Raw genomic sequence first — 19,230 nt, forward strand, 5'->3', positions numbered from 1 at the left:
AGGTTAAACAAATGGTCCAGGACACTATAAAAAGGTCTGATCAAATTGATAAAAATATGCAAGCTATTGCGACGGGATTGTCAGAGGTGGTTCTTAAGGTGGACAGCAAGGTCGAGCAATTAGTCGTGGACTTGGAAACCAAAATGAAAGAAACGGATTTGAAATTTGTGGAAATGGAGGGGAATATGCAAAGGATGGATAATGAGATTATTATGATACAATTTAGATCTATGGAGTTTGCTATCAGACTTAGGGGCATAAGAGAAAACTCTAGAGAGGACTTAAGAAAAGTTTGTGCAGACGCTCTGGCTACGTTATTAAAAATGGATGACCCCAGTGAGATCTCAGCTAAGATTGACAAAATCTACAGAGTAAATTCACGCATAGCATTACAAAGGCAACTACCAAGAGATGTTGTGATATACTTTACTGAGAGATATTTTAGAAATGACATCTTGCAGAAGTCTCTTTACTCTGCCCTTCAAATAGATGGGGATATGATTGGTATTTTTAAGGAGCTCCCGCCAGCGATGTTAAAGTTTAGAAGGGACTTTGGATTTTTGGTAGCTGAGCTGAAGAAGAGAGAGATACAATATAGGTGGGATGTTCCAATTGGTGTTATATTCAGATATCAAGGGGTAAGATATCGTTTGAATACAATAGATAAAGCTAGAGACTTTTATTATGAAATACTCAAGGAAAGTGCAACCCCCCCACGTACATCTACACCAACACCAGCAGATTTGAATGTCTTAGAGCAGAGGCTGTTTGAAAAAGAGTCAGACGAACAAAGAAAGCAGTTGCAAAAAGAGAAGGAAGTGCAGGGTGCTGTAGGTGGATTTCGAGTGGACCCCTCCAGATCTCTGTAGAGCTCCTTCTTGGAAGAAGAACTGTCTAAGACCCTCATTGAAATGCCGATACTTAAACCTGTGGAACAACGTGTTACTAGATCCACGACTAGACAAATGCTAGAATCTCACAAGCAGGGGGACCCCCAAACACAATGCGCTAAGAAAGAAGTTAAGAAGTAAACTGGAGCCATGGGAAGAGCCGGGCCGAAGATTAGTCTTGTGGAGAGAGATCTTCAGCAAATGCTTTCAACGCTCCAGATCAGACCCAAAGATGTTTAAGCTATTATCTTGGAACGTGAATGGATTGAACTCTCCACAAAAAAGGAAAGAAATATTTTATTATTTGAAGCAATTTAATAATGATGTTGTTTGTCTTCAAGAGACCCATATTAGGCTACAAGACCAGAAGTACTTAGTGAATTCAAAATTGGGAACACTGTATGCTGCCTCTAATTTGGTAAAGAAAAATTGAGTGCTGATATATATAAACAAAAGATTCCCAACCAAGGTTATAGAGGCAGATGACAGTGGTAGATATATAGCAATTGAACTTGATACAGACTTTGGTGCTATTTTGGTTGTAGGAATTTACGCACCTAATCAACAACAAGAAAGTTTTTATAAGATGCTTCATTTAAAAATTTTAGATTGGAATTTTAAGAGTATTTTAATTATGGGAGACTGGAATGGAGTGATCTTGCCAAGGATAGATAAGAGAACAACGACCAAATTCATTACCAAACTACCAAAGGCTTTTTTACAAGATGATTTGAAATTAAAAGATGTTTGGAGGACACAGCATCTAAATGAGATGGACTTTTCTTTTTACTCAGATAGACATAAATCCTTTTCAAGGATTGATTTCTTTTTGTTAACACCGGATTTACTTCTTAAAGCTAAGAAAACCAAGATATTCTCCAGGACACTTACTGATCATAGCCCGGTGTGGTTAGAAATAGAGTTAGGGAAGAGGCCAAGAAGGTCTTGGAGAGTAAATGAAAAATTATTTAGATATGAAAAAAATGTTGATGAACTTAAAAAACGCATGAAGGAATTTTTCAGTTTTAATATGAATAAGGGTACTCCTATTGAAACAGTTTGGGATGCAAGTAAAGCTTACATGCGTGGGGTCCTGATACATATGAATTTCAAACATAAACAAATTAGACAGAAAAGGAGAATGGAACTGGAGGATGAAATAAAAAGTAAGGAACAGTTACTTATAGCAACCCCGAAAAACGAGGCGCTCCAGATGGCGATAAAGTTGTTGAAAGATCAATTTCAAATGCTTATAGCAGAACAAACAGCAACTAACTTACAATTTGCTAAACATAACACTTTTGCTAACGCTAATAAACCTGGTAGGTGGTTGGCTTATACTTTGAGAAAGAATACGAATGACAGAATTATTGACAGAATTGAGTATGGAGGGAAGACGGTATATCAACAAGATTTGATTAAAAAATCATTTGTGGACTATTATGCTAAGCTATATGTACAGGATAATATACAGAACAAGTCGGTAGATGATTTTTTGGAAGGAAAAAGGGTTACCAAAATATCTGTGCTTCAAAAGGCAAATTTGGAACGTCTGATAACTGCTGATGAGATTACTTTAGCTATAAATCAACTTAAACTAGCTAAGGCTCCAGGGACTGATGGTTTGACTGCAATGTACTATAAAACTTTACAATTGGAAATGATTGAATATCTTACACAACTATTTTGTAATATACAGCAAGGAGGTAAAATACCCCCCTCATGGAAAGCGGCTTTTATCTCATTGATACCTAAAGACAAAGAGGGCCCTAAGAAACCAGAGGATTACAGGCCGATATCTCTTCTGAACACAGATTATAAAATATTTGCTAAGGTACTAGCCAACAGATTGATGCCGGTTATCCAAGAGATTGTTCATCATGATCAAGCAGGATTTATTGAAGGCAGACACATGAAGGAGAATGTAAGGCAACTCATAGATTTAATTGACTATCTTGATAAGAATAAGCAGATCTCTGCAGTGCTGGTCTTCTTGGATGCAGAGAAGGCCTTCGATCGAGTGAATTGGAATTTTCTAACCAAGACTTTGGAAAAGATGGATATGGGACCACGACTTCGGCAGGCGATTGGAGCAATTTATCAGCAACAAAATGCACAACTTATTATTAATGGAAATTTGTCAACAACTTTCGAGATACAAAAAGGCACAAGACAAGGTTGCCCATTATCTCCATTGTTATTTATTTTAACTTTGGAAGTCTTGTTGAACGCAATTCGGGACTCAAAATCCTTAGATGGCATAGCTATCAGGCAAAAGGAAGACAGAACTAGAGCATTTGCCGACGATCTGGTTGTTACCCTTTCACATCCTTTGAAGTCAATAATCCAGATGAAAAATATCATAGTAGAATTTGGCATGGTGTCTGGGTTTAGACTAAATCAAAACAAAACGAAAATGATGGTTAAAAACATGACAGAGACTCAAAGAAAGAGACTTGTAAGTTTAGCAGGTTTTGAAATAGTCTCCAAGGTCAAATATTTAGGAATACAAATCGCAGAATCAAACACAAAACTTTTCTTAAATAACTATGAAGTGTTGTGGCAAAAGATACAGAAAGATCTTGAAGTGTGGAAAAAGTTACAATTGTCTTTGCTTGGAAGGATCTCAGCAATTAAAATGAACATTCTACCCAGATTTATCTTTTTATTCCAGATGATACCGGTGCTTCAGTCAGATAAAACTTTGTTAAATTGGCAAGCAACATTAAATAAATTTGTTTGGAAGGAGAAAAAACCGAGAGTAAAGATGAAGATTATGCAAGATACTCGTGAAAGAGGCGGCCTTAGACTCCCAAACCTTCGATTGTACTATGAAGCTGCGGTATTAACGCATGTAGCAGATTGGTTTGGGAAAACAAAAATGGATTTGCTGAATATAGAAGGCCATGATCTTGTTCTGGGATGGCATGCATATCTTTTTTATGAAGATAGGGTGGATAAAGTGTTTAACAATCATGTTCTCCGAAGTGCCCTGATGAGAATATGGAAGAAGCACTGGCCCAATTGGGATTATAAAATACCGCTTTGGTTGGATCTTGCAGACACCATGGGGATTATGAATATTAAGTCACTCGGGGGTTGTTTATATAAATATGTGCTTATTGCTGATGGGGACGAATGGAAGTTAAAAACTTTGGAACAACTGTTGGAAGAAGGAATTATTTTAAATTGGTTACATTATATACAGCTACAGAAGAGATGGGAAGAAGATCGTAGGGTCGGTTTTATGGATAAAGAAGTGGAACTGATCAAGCAGATAAAAGAGACTGGCCCAAAACAAGTTAAAAGAATATATAATGTACTGTTAGAAAGAGATTCAGAAAGTGAACTGGTTAAGGATTGTATGATTAAATAGGCTCAGAATTTTGGTGAAGTGGTTATGTTGGAAACGTGGGAAAAAATATGGGTTCAGAATGTTAAATATACACAGTCACAGAATTTAAGGGAGAACTTTTATAAAATGTTTTACAGATGGTATTTAGATCCTAAAAAATTATCATGCATGTACCCAAATGTTCAACCAAAATGTTGGAGATGCGGGTGCCTAGATGCTACTTTTTTTCATGTATGGTGGACTTGCAACAAGGTTAAAGCTTTTTGGATAAAAATATGGTGGGTTATGCAAAATGTATTTAAGAAAAGAATGCAATTTACTCCGCAAATGTTTTTATTGGGTATAACTAAGGATTTTACTAAAGGGGAAACAAAATTGGTTTTGTATATGGTCACAGCAGCTAGGTTGTTGATTGCGCAACATTGGAAAAAAGATTTTTTACAGACAATTGATCAATGGATAAAGAAGGTGGCGGGGTTCGCCGAAATGGCAAAAATTTCAGCTTTTTTAAAAGATCAGAAGCAGGAGAATTATACACAGGAATGAGTAAAATGGATTGATTATATACAGAATAAATACCAGACTAGGAGGTATTATGTAGCCTTTAGGTAAGAATGTTTAGACTGATAGATGATCAGAGTAAATAATACATGGGATGCTTGGAATTGTTAGAATGGTGTATAGCGGAAGTCAGGGGGGGGGGTTGAGTGGGAGGTGGGGGTGGGTTAGGGTGGAGGGTGGGGTAATATATATGCATAATTAAACTAGAAGATGGGATTAATGAAATATTGTTTTAAGAGAAATTTTAAGAGAAATTTATATTATGATTTATATATGTTTAATTAACTTAGAAGATGGGATTAATGGGCTATTGTTACTTTAAGAGAAACTTATATTATGATTGTTGGGAGGTGAAGGGGTACAATATGTGAATGAGTAATTTACTTTAAGACGGGGGGAGGGGAGGGGGTAAAGTATTTGGTATAATATTTGAATGAGAAATTTTTTGGGGGGGTTGGGGGGAGGGGAGGGGGCATAGTATCTGTATGTGATTTACACTGTATGGTGGGGGGGTTAAAAGGGGGGAAATTTGTTTGTATAAAACTTTTTCAATAAAAAAAAGAATTAAACAAAATTACTGCTAGGTTTATTTGACAGGGACGAAAAGCGAGGATTAAACTGAAGTCAATGCAAGACAGCAAGGAGAGGGGAGGTTTGGCATTACCAAATTGGGATCTATACGCATCAGCAGTAACAATAACATGGGTGAAAGACTGGATAGAGCTAAAGAATAAAAGAATGTTGACCTTGGAAGGCCATGATTTGCAAGCAGGCTGGCATACATTCCTATGGGATGATAAAAATAAAGCGCACAAATACTTTCAAAATCATTTAATTAGAAGAGCGTTATTGCAAAAATGGCTCAAAATTTAAAAAATCCACTATGTGAAAATTCCGAATTGGCTATCACCAACAGAAAGGAAGAACCAACCAAATTTTATAGATTTGAACAAAATGCTAAGATATAGACACTTAATTGATAGACAGGGAAATTTAAAAACAATTGAAGAATTGGCAGAACAGAACATGAAAGTTGACTGGCTAACTTACCTTCAAATCAAAGCGAAATACAATAAAGATACCAAATTATATGACATTGAAACAGAACCACACGAATTGGATAAAATTATTGAAAGCTCAGATAGAAAGATGATAGGGAGAATATATAAATTTCTCCTGAAGTATAAAATGGAAGAGGAAATTGTGAAAGAACAAATGATAAAATGGCCACAGAACTTTGGATATAATATTGAATTAGACAAATGGAAAAAATTTGGGGGAACAAACTTAAAAATGACATTATCAGTTGCATACAAGGAAAACCAGTACAAAATGTTTTATAAATGCACCTGGCACCAACAAGGTTAGCTAAAATCTCAACAAATACCTCCCCAAAATGTTGGAAATGCGAATCGATACATGGAACATATTACCATTTATGGTGGACCTGTGAAAAGGCTAAAAAATTTTGGAAAAAGATCAAAAATTGGCTGGAGGCAATAACAGGGGTTAAAATAGAATGGAAACCTGAAATTTTTTTATTAGGAATAATGTCTCTGAAATACAAAAAAGAAATCCAGTATTTAATACTATATATAATTACGGTGGCAAGGATTGCTTTTGCCCAGAAATGGAAAAACAAACTAACTCCAAGCGAAGATGAAATAATAAGAAAGGTTATGGACTGTGCTGAAATGGACAAATTTACTAAAGAGATTCAGGGAAAAGAAGAATCAGAATTATGTCAGATATGGGATAAATGGTATAGGTGGATGGAGGAAAGAAACAAGAATCAATGTAGTTAGAGGAAGGTGGCCTACAGCATCAAAAGAGGTTTCTTAGCTAGGGGAACGTGGCCTACAGCCTCAGAACGTTCCTCAAGATGTTCCTCAGCTAGATTAAAGTGGCCTACAGCCTCAGAAGAGGTTCCTTAGATAGAGGAACGTGGACTACAGCCTCAGAACATTCCTGAAGAGCTTCCTTAGCTAGAGTAAAGTGGTGTACAGCCTGAAAAGAGCTTCCCTAGGTAGAGGAATGAGGCCTACAGCTTCAGAACGTTCCTCAAGAGGTTCCTCAGCTACAGGAACATGGCCTACAACCTCAGAACATTCCTCATGTGGTTTCTTAGCTAGATGAACATGGCCTACAGCCTCAGAATGTTCCTCAAGATGTTCCTCAGATAGAGGAAAGTCGCCTACAGCATCAAAAGTGGTTGCTTAGCTAGAGGAATGTGACCTGGAGCCTCAGAACGCTCCTCAAGACGTTCCTCAGCAACAGGAACGTGGCCTACAGCCTCAGAATGTTCCTCAAGAGGTTCCTTAGCGAGAAAAGTGGCCTGCAGCCTAAGAACGTTACTCAAGATGTTCCTCAGCTAGATTAAAGTGGCCTACAGCCTCAGAAGAGGTTCCTTAGATAGAGGAACATGGCCTACAGCCTCAGAACGTTCTTCAAGAGGTTCCTCAGCTTGAGGAATGGGGCCTCCGGCCTCAGAAGAGGTTCCTTAGCTAAAGGAAAGTGGCCTACAGCCTCAGGAGAGGTTCTTTAGTTAGAGGAATATGGCTTACAGCCTCAGAACGTTCCTCAAGAGGTTCCTTAGCTAGAGGAAAGTGGCCTACAGCCTCAGGAGAGGTTCTTTAGTTAGAGGAATATGGCTTACAGCCTAAGAACATTCCTCAAGAGGTTCCTTAGCTAGAAGAACATGGCCTACAGCCTCAGAACATTCCTTAAGAGGTTCCTTAGCAAGAGGAATGTGTCCTAAAGCCTCAGAAGAGGTATTTTAGCTGGGGGAACGAGGACTACAGCCTTAGAACGTTCCTCAAGAAGTTCTTTTTTTTGCCTAGTAATTTTTATTGTTTTTCTCTTTTCAACATATGTTACAGTCGTTATGTCAACATTTTGTATATTGTCATATCGTCTTGTCTATACATGTTTTTCTCTTTTCACCATATATTACAGTCATTATGTTAACATTTGTACCTTGTTATATCATCTTATCTATACCTGTTTATAATATTCCGCTTCTATATTTGCATACTTTTATGCACAGTTCAATACGTATTTATATATATATTGTTTTTGGCTTAATTATTTTTCTTGTTTTCTAACCATTCATACCAATTATTCCAGATTTCATAATATTCCGATTCCTCTTTATCTTTTAATTTTAGGGTTAATTTATCCATCTCTGCGCAGTCCAGTGTTTTTTTAATCATTAATTCGTCCGGTGGGGTAGTAGTTTGTTTGAGCGAAAGCAATTCTAGCTATAGTTAGAAGATGCGTTAGTAAATATTGAATTTTTTTTGTGTATTTCCCTTTGATTATTCCCAGCAAGAAGGTTTCAGGTTTATATTTTATTTGTTCTCTCGTGATTTCTTGCACCCATTTCCAAATTTTTTTCCAATATTTTTGTGATTCCGGCAAGACCACCACATATGATAGAAGGTCCCTTGTTCTTTTTTACATTTCCAGCAGGTCGGTTTCAAATTTGGGTATATTTTAGCCAATCTTGTTGGTGATAGGTGCCAACGATAAAACATTTTGTATATATTTTCTTTCACTGTTGCTGATCGTGTTAATTTATAGTGTATGTTCCAAATTCTTTCCCAATCCGCAAGATCTATATTATAACCAAAATTTTTGGCCCATGCTATCATACAGCCTTTAACTATTTCTTCTTCTAAGTTTATTTCTAGCAAATATTTATACATTTTCATTGTGAATTTGTTTTCCGGGCCAATTAAGATTTTATCTATTTGTTGCAATTCTGTATATATTCCATATTCTTTTACATCTTTTTTGTATCTTGATTGTAATTGCAGATATGGCCACCAATCTATATTTATATTATTCTCTTTTAGTTCTTGATATGTTTTCAAATTCCCCTGGTTATCTAAAATTTCACTGTATCTAATCATTTTTGATAGATCTAGCGTATTGGGATGTATCATAGCTTCCATAGTGGAGAGCCATATCGGTATTTTCATGTAGTGTTTTGCTTTAATTTTGTTCCAGACCTGTATTAATGCATCTCGGTTGAGACCCCCAAGCTATTGATTATGGGGGATTTCAACCTGCCGTCGACAGGGGGATCATCCGAGGTAGCTCGGGAGTTCATGGCTTCCATGACAGCCATGGACCTGACCCAAATAATTCAGGGCCCCACACACGAGGGAGGCCACACCCTGGACCTTATTTTTGTCTCTGACAAGTGGAGGAGTGATCTGGGAGTAGGGGAACTAGCTATTACACCCCTGTCATGGTCAGATCACTCACTTCTCCGGCTCGACTTCCTGGGCGCTACCCCCCATCGCGGGGAGGCGGAACCGGAATGTCCTAGATGGTTCCGCCCCAGGCACCTGATGGAACCTGATAGGTTCCAGACGGAGCTTGGGCCACTTCCTGTAGTCCTGACCCGCTCCCGGATGGAGGAACTGGCGGCCGCATGGAACAGTGCGGCTGCCGGGGCCTTAGACCGGGTTGCGCCTTTGCGGCCTCTCCTGCGGCAGCGATCCACCCAGGCCCTTTGGTTTTCCGAGGAGCTGAGTGTGATGAAGCGCCACAAGAGACGCCTAGAGAGCAGATGGAGATCTTCACGCTCTGAATCTGACCGAACACAGGTAAGAGCCTATTTACGGACCTACCTTGTGGCATTAAGAGTGGCCAAGCGTCGATACTGTGCCGCTCTTATTGCGTCCGCAGACAACCGCCCTGCCACCCTGTTCCGGGTGACCCGCTCCCTCCTTTCACAGAGGCCGCGGGAAGCCCCTTTGCAGGGTAGAGCAGAGGAATTTGGGGAATATCTGCGGGACAAAATCGCTCAGATCCGCAGCGAGTGGGTCCCCTGCAGTGGTCTAGGAGGGACGCCAGAGGCGAGTCTTGAGGGACCATCTTGGGAGGAGTTTGACTCTGTTACTGCCGAAGATATGGACAGGTTGCGTGGTCGACTGCAAGCCACCACATGTTTACTGGACCCGTGTCCCTCCTAGCTTGTACTGGCATCCTGGGAGGTCACACGAGGCTGGCTCCAGGAGTTAGTCAACGCCTCCTTGAGAGAGGGGTTCTTGCCAGCCGTCTTAAAAGAGGCGGTGGTGAGGCCCCTACTCAAGAAGCCTTCCCTGGATCCAGCTATATTAGCTAACTATCGTCCTGTCTCCAACCTTTGCTTTTTGGCAAAGGTTGTAGAGAGTGTGGTGGCACAACAGTTCCCACGCCACTTGGATGAAATTGATTATCTAGACCCACGCCAGTCCGGTTTCCGGCCCGGCCACAGCACGGAGACGGCTTTGGTCGCGTTGGTGGATGATCTCTGGAGGGCCAGAGATGGGGGTTGCTCCTCCATCCTGGTCCTATTAGATCTCTCAGCTGCTTTTGATACCATCGACCATGGTATCCTATTGCGCCGTCTAGAGGGGTTGGGGGTGAGGGGTACCGTTTTGCGGTGGTTCTCCTCCTACCTCTCTGGCCGAGCGCAATGTGTGCTGACGGGGGGGGCAGAGGTCAACCCTGAGGCCGCTCACTTGTGGGGTGCCACAGGGGTCGGTCCTCTCGCCTCTCCTGTTCAACATATATATGAAGCCGCTGGGTGAGATCATTCGCGGTTTTGGGGTTGAGTACCATCTGTACGCTGACGATACTCAGCTGTACATATCTACCCCAAACCACCCCAACAAGGCCGTTGAAATGATGTCCCGGTGCCTGGAGGCCGTACGGGTCTGGATGGGCAGTAACAGACTCAAACTCAACCCCTCCAAGACGGAGTGGCTGTGGTTACCGGCACCCCGGTTCAACCAGTGGGTTCCCTCACTGGCCATTGGGGGTGAACAGCTGGCCCCCGTGGAGCGGGCGCGCAATTTGGGCGTCCTCCTGGATGCCCGGCTGTCAATGGATGACCATGTGACGGCCGTGGCAAGGGGTTCGCTTGGTGCGCCAATTGCACCCCCTATTGGACCGGGGCGCCCTTCGCACAGTCACCCATGCACTGGTGACGTCCTGACTGGACTATTGCAATGCTCTCTACATGGGGCTTCCCTTGAGATGCACCCGAAGGCTGCAGTTGGTCCAGAACGTGGCCGCGCGGGCAATTATGGGAGGTAACAGATACTCCCATGTAACACCTTTCCTGCACGGGCTGCACTGGCTACCTGTGGCTTTTCGGGTGCGTTTCAAGGTATTGACCATCATCTTTAAAGCGCTCCATGGCTCAGGACCTAGCTACCTGCGGGATCGCATCCTGCCCCATACATCCCTGCAGCCGATTCGCTCTCAAAGGGAGGGACTCCTCCAGGTGCCGTCCACTAGGCAGTGCCAGCGGGCGACGCCCAGGAGTAGGGCCTTCTCTGTGATGGGCCCGACCCTCTGGAATGACCTCCCCCCCGACATTAGAATAACGACCGATCTCCGCTCCTTCCGTAACAAACTAAAGACCCACCTGTTTAATTTAGCTGGCCTGGCCTAGCTGTAGCTTTTGTGTCCCTCTTGCCTGTATTTTAAATTTTAAATGTTTAGGGATAGATTTTATAGGTTGTTTTAATTTTTAACTATACTGTACAGCTTATCATATAATTTGTTTTAATGGGTATTTATAATTATTTAAGTTTGTATATTGTTTTATTGTGGTCTGTACACCGCCCCGAGTCCCTTTGGGGAGAGGGGGCGGTCTATAAATTAAATAAAATTAAATAAAATTAAATAAAATTAAAATCTCTAATATAATGTGTATGGAAATATTTTTCTTTCTTTTTGCTTTCTTCCCATAAGAAAAAGTGCCATCCTGTTTGCAGGTCGTGGCCTTCTAATGCTAGTATTCTTCTGTTTTTTAAATTTATCCAGTCTTTGATCCAAATTAATGCTGCTGCTTTGTAGTAGAGTTCCCAGTCAGGTAACCACCTCTGCTTCTATCATTCTGTAATGCTTTCAATTTTATCCTAGCTTTCTTCCCTTGCCAAAAAAATTTTAGTATGATTTTGTTCAATTCGGTTTAAAAAAAAAATTCTCTAATTTTATGGGGATAGTTTGAAATAGATATAGCATTCTTGGTAGTATATTCATTTTTGTGGTTGCTATTTTCCCTAATAAAGATAGTTGTAATTTCCCCCATAATTCTAGATCTTTTTTTATTTGTTGCACTAATTTTGTATAATTATTTTCTTTTATAGTTGAGCACTTTGCAGTTAGCCATATTCCAAGATATTTGACTTTCTTTACCACTTGGAGTCCTATTATTTTTTCTAATTCTTTATTTTGTTCTTCCTTCAAATTTTTGGTTATTATTTTAGTCTTTTCTCTATTAATTTTTAATCCTGCCACATTTCCATATTTTCCAAGTTCTAGCATTAAACTGTTTGCTGTTTCTAATGGATCTTCTATAAGAAATACCAAATCGTCTGCAAAGGATTGGATTTTGTATTCTTCATTTTTAATTTTGGTTCCTTTTATTTCTGGATTTTGTCTAATTCGTCTCAGAAAACTTTCTAGTGTCAGGATGAAAAGCAGAGGTGATAGTGGGCAGCCCTGTCTCACTCCTTTCGTTATCTCAAAAAACTCTGTGTTTTCCCCATTTAATAGTACGTTTGCCTTTTGAGTGGAGTATATTGTTTCTATTAATCATTCAAATTTGTTTCCTAGATTCATATTTTTAATTTGTTGTTTCATATATTGCCAATTTAGTTTATCAAATGCCTTTTGTGCATCCAGGAAAACAAGTGCCACTTGTTTCTCTGGGTGCACCTCATAATATTCCAAGATATTATCTATTATTCTGGTATTGTTTCTAATTTGTCTTGTTGGGAGAAACCCGTTTTGGTCTGGATGTATATAATCGTTTAGTAGTCTTTTTAGTCTCTCCGCTATTATTGTTGCAAATATTTTATAATCGGCATTCAGCAACGAGATTGGCCTGTAGTTTTGAATTTGGTTTTGGTCTGTACCTTCTTTGGGTATTAACGTGATATGCGCTTCCCTCCATGAGTGTGGTATTGTCAGCGTTCCAAATATCATGCAGAATTAAATCATTGTCCAAGGCAAAGTTATCCTTAAAACTCCAATTTAATAAGACAGACATTTTGGCATTAGGCTGTGAAATTTCAACTCTAATGTACATCCTGTGGGTTCACCCAGTTAAAAGTTCATCATCTATCCCCACACCCCATAATTCATCACATGGTCCAATCTTCATCTTCCACGCTGGCATGTATACCCCTCTGCTTCCGGCCAGGTGTCGAGGTGCGGAGACAAAAGACGACCTTGAGCTTCTAAGAAAATCCATAACAATACATTCCACAATCCTACTCCTTTTTTTCCCCCCTCCAAACTACTATACCAATGAAACAGCATAAGAATTTTTTTTTTAAATATGTGGCAGGCCAAAGATCCGAAAAGGAACAGAATTACAGGCCTGACAGGCGGCCTCTCCTCAGGAGAAAAACGTTTCCTGAAAAAAGAATAACATTAAAGTTAACATATAATTTTTTAACCACCTCTTCCTCCCCCAGAGGGACCCTTTGGCTTATCAGGGAACTTCTCATGGAATTGTTTCACTAATTTTTCTGCTTTCAGATCCCAACTTTTCACCCACGTACCTTCGGACAAAGGGTATCCCTTCCAATGCACTAAATATTGTAAGCGACCTCTATATAGCCTGGAATCTAATATTTTTTTCACCTCATAATGTGTTTCCCCTTCTACCACTACAGGAGGAGGTGGAGTTTGGGTGGATGGTCTCATGCTAGACCCCCTTACCGGCTTCAATAAGCTACAATGGAATACCGGATAAATTTTCCCTAAGAGTCTGGGTAGGCTGAGTCGAACTGGAACTGGGTTAATTATCTTTTCTATTGGGAAAGGACCTAGAAATTTTGGACCTAATTTCTTACTAGGCATCTTTAATCTTATGTATTTAGTAGACAAAAAAACTTTGTCCCCCACTCGAAAGGGGGGTTGTAGGGAACGATGTTTATCAGCTTGCTTCTTGTAGGCTTCTGCCGCATCTGTTAGCGCCCTTTTCATATTCTCCCATCCCTTCTTTAGTGCCTCCTGCCATTCATTCAGGGACATGGAGGAGGGAGGTTCCTTAGGTAGTTCAGGCATGGGAACGAATTCCATGCCACTGGTAATCTGGAAAGGAGTTAATCCTGTACTGCTGTGAACCGCATTATTATATGCTACTTCAGCGAAGGGTAGCAAGTCCGACCAATTGTCTTGCTGATAGTCCACATAACACCGGATGTACTGTTCCACCATCGCATTGCCCTCTCTGGTGCCCCATTTGTGCTGGGATGAAATGCTGAGCTGAGTCCCTGCGTGGACCCGATCGATTTTAGGAATTCTCTCCAGAACTTGGCGGTGAATTGAACTCCGCGATCTGAAATGATACTTTTTGGTACCCCATGTAGGCGATAAATGTGTTTCACAAACATTTTCGCTAATTTCTTTGCGGATGGTAGGCTTGAACAAGCGATAAAGTGTGCTTCCTTGGAAAACAAATCAATAACTGTCCAGATTACTTTATTACCACTGCTATCTGGAAGTTCGACGATGAAGTCCATTGCTATCTCTTCCCATGGTCGGCTAGGGTTGGCCACTTGTTGTAGTAGTCCAGGGGGCTTTCCCGGATGGATTTTCATTGTTGCACAAGTAGCACAGCTTTTTACATAATCTTCCACCTCCGACCTCATCTTTGGCCACCAAAATTGACGTCTAGCGAGGTGGAGAGTTTTCAGGAATCCGAAATGACCTCCTAGTTTCGCATCATGACTCCGCTGTAGCACTTGCAATCTCATCTCTGCAGGGACGTACAGTTTGGATCCCTTCCAGGCTACGACATCATTAATCGTTAGGATGTCCTTGTTGTTGTTGAACCATGGGTCTGTCTGGAGGGCTGCTTTCAGTTCGGTTCTCAGTTTATCTTGGCTTCGACTGGTGACTTGAGCTGCCTTTTGGTGAGAAGGAGATATGATGGGGTGGAAAATTTCTTCCTTCTTACTGTCAAACTGGGGTTTTCTCGACAGTGCATCTTTTAACAAGTTCTTCCCTGCGGGGATGTGTTTAATTTCAAATTTGAACCTTTGGAAATATTGGGCCCAACGAACCTGTTTGGGGGATAACTTTCGATGGGCAAGGAGAGTTTCGAGGTTTTTATGATCAGTCCATACCTCGAACGGTATATCCCCCCCTTCCAGGAGATGTCTCCAGGTGAGCATGCTCCACCTGATCGCGAATGCCTCCTTCTCCCAAATGGGCCACCTTCTTTCCATAGTGGTGAGTTTCTTGGAGATGTAAGCGCATGGTAAGAGGTGGCCTTCTTTATTCTTTTGTAGTAGCACCGTGGCTATCACGACATCACTGGCATCCGTTTGGATTATGAAAGGTCGCTCTGGATCGGGGTGTTGCAATATGGGTTCTTGGGCAAAGAGCCATTTTAATTTCTCAAAAGCCTTTTGACAGTCGATTGTCCATTTTAATGGTTGGTTTGCTTTTGGTTTAGTAGGGGAAGGCCCCGTTCTTAATAGTTCAGTCAAAGGTAGGGCAATTTCAGCAAATGTTGGAATAAACTGCCTATAAAAGTTTGCAAATCCAAGGAAGCTTTGTAATTGTTTGCGAGTGCTTGGAGGTTTCCAATCTAACACCGCTTTCACTTTTCCTGGATCCATTTCTACTCCTTCATTGGAGATACGATACCCCAGGTAATCTAGGGAGGTCTTTTGGAATTCACACTTTGACAATTTTGCATATAGTTTGGCAGCTAGAAGTTTTTTCAGGACTTGCCGTACCAGTTTCACATGTTCTTCCATGGTCTCAGAGAAGATCAAGATGTCATCTAAATAAACGAGTACTCCGCGGTACAGGTGGTCGTGTAGCACTTCATTTATGTACTGCATGAATACTGCGGGTGCTCCTTGTAGTCCGAAAAGCATGACTTTATATTGGAAGCTGCCTAAGGGAGTGTTAAAAGCGGTCTTCCACTCATCCCTTTCCGGATTCGTATACGGTAATACGCCTCTCTCAAGTCCAGCTTGGTGAAGATCTTGCCCTTAGCCAAGTGGTTCAACATATCTTTCATGAGAGGGAGGGGATAGGTATTCTTTTCGTATACCGCATTCAAAGCTCGTAAGTCCACACAGAGGCGAACTCCCCCATCTTTCTTTTCTCTGAAGAGGACTGGGGCCGCTACTTTTGATTTTGCTGGTTCAATAAACCCTCTTTTCAAATTGGTGTCGATGTACTTCCTCAATTCTATCATCTCTTTAGGCGTCATAGAGTACATTTTGGGCTTTGGTAAGGTTACCCCAGGTTTGAACTCTATTGCACAATCTGTGGCGCGGTGAGGTGGAAGGTAGTTTCCGTCTTCCTCACTGAACACCTCCGCCAGATCCCAATAGATCTTTGGGACTCGTTGGATTCCCGGAGGTTTAGTGTCTGCTGTGGTTGCTGCAGGTTCTGGATGGGTTGGGCTGTTGGGTTCCAACGTTCCTGGGTGGCCTTTTGGTTCCACCGGTGGTAACGGCCCAAGTCCAATAGTCACCTTTCTAACGCCATCCTCCCATTTTATAGTAGGTTCCCACTTATCCAACCATGCAAGCCCTAGGATAATTGACTCCTGAATTCCAGGGGCCACGATGAATCTGAGGAACTCATAGTGGCGGCCTATCACCAGCTTTACTAACTCAGTGATCTTTGTAGCGGGAGCTCCCCCAATTAGGGTTCCATCCACTTGCTCAAACGGAATGGGATGTTTTAGGGGTCTGGTGCGTATACCTAGTTGCTCCACTATTGACATGCTGATTAAGCATCGGGTGCAGCCGGTATCTATAATCACCCCAACTTCCCCTTCTACCCCCGTTTTTGGTATTTGGAGTTTGGCTTTTATCTGGAAGGGGCGGATAGGTGCACTCACCATTGGGTCGTCTTCCGGGTTTCCTTCCTCTTCCTCATCTGAGGTGGCCAGGGCGTTTTCAGTGGCTCCGCTCTCTGCCTTTGCTGGCTGTTGTGCCAGACGACTTTTTTCTGGGGGTTTTCTGGGGGTTTTCTTGATTGTGCTGGCAGGTGGTTGGCGTGGTTGTGGAACTGGGGCTGGAGCCCAGCATGTAGATGCCCGGTGCCCAAGCTGACCACAACGGTAGCACTTTATTTTGGGGGCCCTGGAACGAGGGGTTGGTGGGGGCTTTTCAGTTTGCTGCCTCTGCGTTCGGTGGGCTAACGGTTTTTTTTCATGGGTTCTGGTACCCGGCTTTGGATAGGTGTTAATCTCGTGGTCCAGTATGATTGCAGTGGTGTACCATTCTTGGAGACGATCTGGGGTCCCCCTTACGGCACAAGCTTCTTTCAGTTTGGGATCTAAGGCCTTTTTGAACGTATAGACCAATAGTCTTTCTGGCCAGTATCGTAGTCTTCCAGCTATTCTCCGGAATTCCCAAACTAATTCTTTGACCGGCCGACCCCCCTGTCGTAATTCCTGGATCTGGTCTTCAGCATCTACCTGTTGGGCCACATCGTAAAACCGGGCCCGCATCAGTTGGATGAACCCCGTTATGTCATCTAACTCAGGAGCTGCTGCTTCATGGAGTTCCGCTATCCATTGTGCTGCGTCTCCTTCATTCATCCCCTCTGCTATTTCTTGGATCAGTTCTCGATCCGGCAGGTATTGTGGGCCTACTTGGTCAACGTACGCCAATACTCGATTCATAAAGTAAGCTAGTTTGTCTCGGCTGCCATCATAGGTTGCACGGAACCTTGGGGGTGTGGGAGGAGGAGGGGGTGCTGGTGGTTGAACCGGAGCAACCTGTCGGCCTGCTGCTTGGGATGGTAAGCCTCTTTGTTGGGCCACACCCATCGGTTGGGTAAAAGCCTGCTGAGGCATTGGTAGGGGCCTGGAACCTGTGGTGGTCCCAGTCCCTGGCTCTGCCTCTGGGCAGCTATTTGGGGTGGCGTCATTAGTTGGGAAGGGGCAGGCGTCCAGTGGCATTGAGCCCATCCACGACCCGGGAAGAAAGCCCAACCTGGATTGGCTTGATTGATGTGTTCAGAGCCATCACTTTGCAGAGGGGGGGGAGGTGAAAGTGTTCCAGGCCCCTTTCGGCTGGTTAGTTTTTACTTCCCAACTTTTTTTCACTCCAGGAGGGGGGGGTGCTGATTCGCTAGTGGCTGTGTGGAAAGAACCAAGGTCTCCACTCCACTGCGCAGCAGTTTCTCTGCTGGGAAAGGATAATGTGGGCTTTGCTAGGCTCCACCCGGGTGGTTCTGGGGGCCCCAGGGGTTTTTGTTCACTCACATTTAGGCGTCGGAATTGGTCCGGAAGGCCCATCAAAGACTGGCTGCGTGATAGCGACTGAGATCTCCATTCATTTGCTCTTCTCCCCATCCTCCTGTCGTCTGTCGGAGTTCCCTTGGGGGGGGCCCTCTCCTTCTAGCAGGCATTCCTGAGAAGCAATAAATCCCGAAGCTTCATCTCGCAGGTCTAATTCCATCTGTGAAGAAAATCTTGGTTTCGGTTCCTTTCGCCGGGCGCCCAGCTGAAGTTCCCTTTCCCTCGCCTCTGCATGTTGAACTATTTCTTTAGAAGGTGCATAGATAGTTTTGACAAAAATAAGCGATCCATCATCCTTAGCCTTCTCTGCTGCATTCTTTCCTTCCTCCATCTTCACTGAAATTTCATCCTGCCCAGGATTTAGTCAGAACTGGGATTCAGTACCCCGATGAAAGTAAAAAAAAATTATGTGAGAGTTGAAATAATGTCAGCGTTCCAAATATCATGCAGAATTAAATCATTGTCCAAGGCAAAGTTATCCTTAAAACTCCAATTTAATAAGACAGACATTTTGGCATTAGGCTGTGAAATTTCAACTCTAATGTACATCCTGTGGGTTTACCCAGTTAAAAGTTCATCATCTATCCCCACACCCCATAATTCATCACATGGTCCAATCTTCATCTTCCATGCTGGCATGTACACCCCTCTGCTTCCGGCCAGGTGTCGAGGTGTGGAGACAAAAGACGACCTTGAGCTTCTAAGAAAATCCATAACAATACATTCCACAATCCTACTCCTTTTTTTTCCCCCTCCCAACTACTATACCAATGAAACAGCATAAGAATTTTTTTTTAAAAAAATATGTGGCAGGCCAAAGATCCTAAAAGGAACAGAATTACAGGCCTGACAGGTATTTTTGCTTTCATCAATGCCTCATTGTACATTTCCAGCATCAAGGGTTCTATTGATTCGTTCAAATCATCCATTATTTTATACCATTCTGCTGGGAATCCATCTGGGCCTGGTGTTTTATTGTTTTTCTGTTTCAGAATTGCTTGTTGCAGTTCTGTTTTTTTTTAAATTTTTTTTAATTTTTCTTTAAAAAGGACAAAACAACACATACAGAACAAGAGCAAGGAGAAAAAAAAAGAAAAACAATTTCATCAAGCATGTCGTTTGGT

This window comes from Natrix helvetica (genome assembly GCF_964273705.1).
Source record: "Natrix helvetica genome assembly, chromosome: W".
Lineage (NCBI taxonomy): Eukaryota > Metazoa > Chordata > Lepidosauria > Squamata > Natricidae > Natrix > Natrix helvetica.